The following is a 3,071-nucleotide window of genomic DNA, read 5'->3' on the forward strand; positions in this document are numbered from 1 at the left end:
GGTGCTGGGGGCTGCAATGTAACACTCCCGGTGAGCACAACCCCTTACGAGACCCCCAAGAATCCCCCATATCCCGTGCAGGACCCTCCCCAGCGTCCCCACAGTGGGTCTGGGGGGCACCGGGAGATGCTGTCCCGAGCCRTGCCGGGTGCCGCCGCCGTGGCGAGCAGGAAGCCGAGCGTGGCTCAGCCCAAACACCTCCTCGGGTCCGGCCAAACCAGTTCTGGCGGCCGCTCCCAGCTCCACCTCACCGCCCTGGCATCCGGGCCCGGGCGGCCGCGCCGGGAGCCGGGGGCGAGGGAGCCGCCGTGGGAACCGCCGCTGGCACGGCCACCCCCCGTGTCCCCACCCGTGTCCCCCACCCGGGGCGCTCGGACCGTGCCCGGTGCTCGGACAGCGGCCCCGAAGTGACCGCTGGTGGCAGCGGTGGCACCGGGGCACGTGGCGCGTGTCACACACACGTGGCACCCGCGGTGGCACTCGGTGGCCGGCGGTGCTGGGACACCGTGTAGGGCCACGTGAATCTGTCCTGTGGTGGCTGTCCCCACCTCCTGCCACCTCGCGGGGTCCAAGTCCGTGGCTGGGAAGGGCTGATGCCACCCCTGTGCCATCCCTGTCCCTGCAGTGTCACTGTCCCCATGCCAGCGTGCCACCAGGACCCTCTGCTCCCTGCCTGGCCGGACCCYGGGGTGACCTGGGGACAYGGGGACRCTGTGGGGTCAGGGACARTCAGGGGTCAGGTGGGGTGATGCTGCTGGGGACACGGCAGGGGACACGGGGGGGATGTGACACTGCCCTGCCACCAACCCGCCAGCCCAACCCCATGGCCTCGGGTCACACCGGTGTCACCCCTGGCCTGGTGGCCCTGGCAGGGCTCCAGCAGGGTGGGGACACACAGGGTGTCCCCGGGAGTTTGGGATAAACAGGGGGACACAGGACCTTGGGAAAAGGGACAAGGGCCATCAGGGTTATGGGGTGGGCGACTGGAGGGGGTCAGGACCACCAGGATGGGCTCCAGGGCCACCAGGGCTGTGGAACAGAGAGTCCCAGGGCCACCAGACTGAGGGGACAGGGTGCCAGGGGTGAGGGATGGGATCCCAGGGCCACCAGGGTTAGGGAATGGGATCCCAGGGCCACCAGGGCTGAGGGACAGGATCCCAGGGCCACCAGGATGAGGGGATGGGATCCCAGGGCCACCAGGGATACAGAATGGGATCCCAGGGCCACCAGGGCTAGGGGATGGGATCCCAAAGCCACCAGGGTTAGGGGATGGGATCCCAGGGCCACCAGGATTAGGGAATGGAGTCTTGGAGTCACCAGGGTTAGGGGATGGGGTTTTATGGGGTCACCAAGATAAGGGACGGGGTCCCGGGACCACCAGGATTGAGGAGCAGGGTCCCAGCTGTGGGTGGGGGTCCCGGTGGGTGCCCGGGGTGGGGGGACAGGGCTCAGCAGGGGCGCAGAGGCAGCGGGGAAGCAGCAGCGGGATGGCAGAGGAGGAGGAGGAGGAGGAGGAAGAGCCGGGAGGAAGGCGGGAGGGAAGGAGGGAAAGAGGGAGGGAGAGAAGGGGCGCGGTGAGAGCTCCGGGATCGCCCCAACAGGACAGGATCAGCACCCCGGGGTGACCCCCGGTCCCCCCGAGCCCCCAGAGCCCCCAGCCCGGTCCCGCTCCTACCTGCAGCGCCCGGCGCGTCCCGGCAGCCTCCCGCCGGACCGGGGATTCCTGTTCTCCCCGGCTTTATCTACCCGCGCCAGCTCCCGCCCCCGCCTGACATCACTGCGCCCCGGGCCTGCTGCCCGGCACCGGCCCCCCACCGCACCCCGGGGGCTCCCCAGCCCCCCCGGACCCCGAGTGGGGTGTCCAGCATGGCTCCGAGTCAGCCCCGGGGGGATGGACCCCCCAAAAACATCTCCTGAGACCCCACTGAGGTGGTGATGGGGAGTTTCCCACAATGCACTGGGGTGACCCCTGGAGCAGCGGGGTTGTGTGGGGACACAGAGCCCCGGTCCCCTGGGATGGCTGGGGGGGGACAGGACCCACAGAGCCCCAGAACAGCCCCCCGGGGGTCTCCAGCCCCAGGGTGTGGGGTTKGGGTCAGGGCTCCCCTGGGATCCCCAATGTGGGGGCTGGAAGGGTCCCGTGAGGGTCCCCATTGGGTCAGCACAGGTGGGACCCTGTGGGGTGGGGAAGGGTCATGGGGGTCTCACGCAGGTCAGGGGCCCTGCCAGGAGGGATGTGGGGCGTTTTTGGGATATGGGACCTAGTGGGATCCCTTAGGGGCTGTGTGTGGATCCCATGGGGTTTCTTGTGGGTGACCCATAAGGGGTCTGGGAGTCACCACTGGGACTTGGGGTGCCATGGGACCACAGAGATGTCCCCGTGGAGGGGTTCAGGGGTCCCTGTGGGGGATGCTGAGGCCTCCATGAGGGCCCTATGGGTCTGTGGTGGGGCTACACAGCCCTACAGAACCTGCACAGGGTATTAAGTGGGGGTCCCATGGGGCAGTGGGGGTTCTCATGGGACTAGAGAACACCTGTAGGGGTCATTTCAGGTCCCACGGGCTCCGTGTGAGTCCCCCGGAGGTTTTCTTGAGTCCCACGGGGGTGGGTGCGGGTAACACGGGGGTCACTGAGGTCATTGTGGGTCCCACGTGGGTGGTTCCGGGTCCCCTGTGGGTTTTGGGGGTCMCTCCTGGTGACACACGGATCAGTTTGGGACCCCCGACGGTCACTTTTGGTCACTAGAGATGCTCTGAGGGTCACTTTGAGTCACTGGAGGTCGCACGGGGGTCACCAAGGGTCACTTTTTTGTCGCCCGGGGGTCACGGGGGTCACGGCGGGCGCCCCGGAGGACTCGGAGCAGACAAGACGAGCGAGGCGGCGGCGCAGAGCGGCCGGAAGCGCCCGCGTCACGTGACCGCACCCGGAAGCGGCGGCGCGGTGGGACCGGGGGCCATGAGCGGAGGGGACGGGAACGGGAACGGGGACGGGAACGGGGCCGAGCGGCCGGTCCGCATCGTGGTGGAGTATTGGTGAGCGCCTCGGCAGCGGGCGGACCCGGGGCGGGTGAA

At 68.8% G+C, this 3,071-nt stretch overlaps 1 protein-coding gene across 1 annotated transcript in view; it reads right to left on the reverse strand.

Annotated features, from left to right (window-relative positions):
- The window catches only part of GRB7 (growth factor receptor bound protein 7), an 8,001-nt gene extending 6,275 nt beyond the window's left edge, over window positions 1-1,726 (reverse strand). Inside the window, exon 1 of the mRNA XM_057386671.1 lies at window positions 1,676-1,726. The gene's annotated coding sequence lies outside the window, so the exon portion shown is untranslated. The remainder of the gene's footprint in view (window positions 1-1,675) is intronic.
- Between the last annotated feature and the right edge of the window lie 1,345 nt (window positions 1,727-3,071).

This window comes from Malurus melanocephalus, unplaced genomic scaffold (assembly GCF_030028575.1).
Source record: "Malurus melanocephalus ecotype Western Australia unplaced genomic scaffold, MMel_1.1 scaffold_1027, whole genome shotgun sequence".
Taxonomy (NCBI): domain Eukaryota; kingdom Metazoa; phylum Chordata; class Aves; order Passeriformes; family Maluridae; genus Malurus; species Malurus melanocephalus.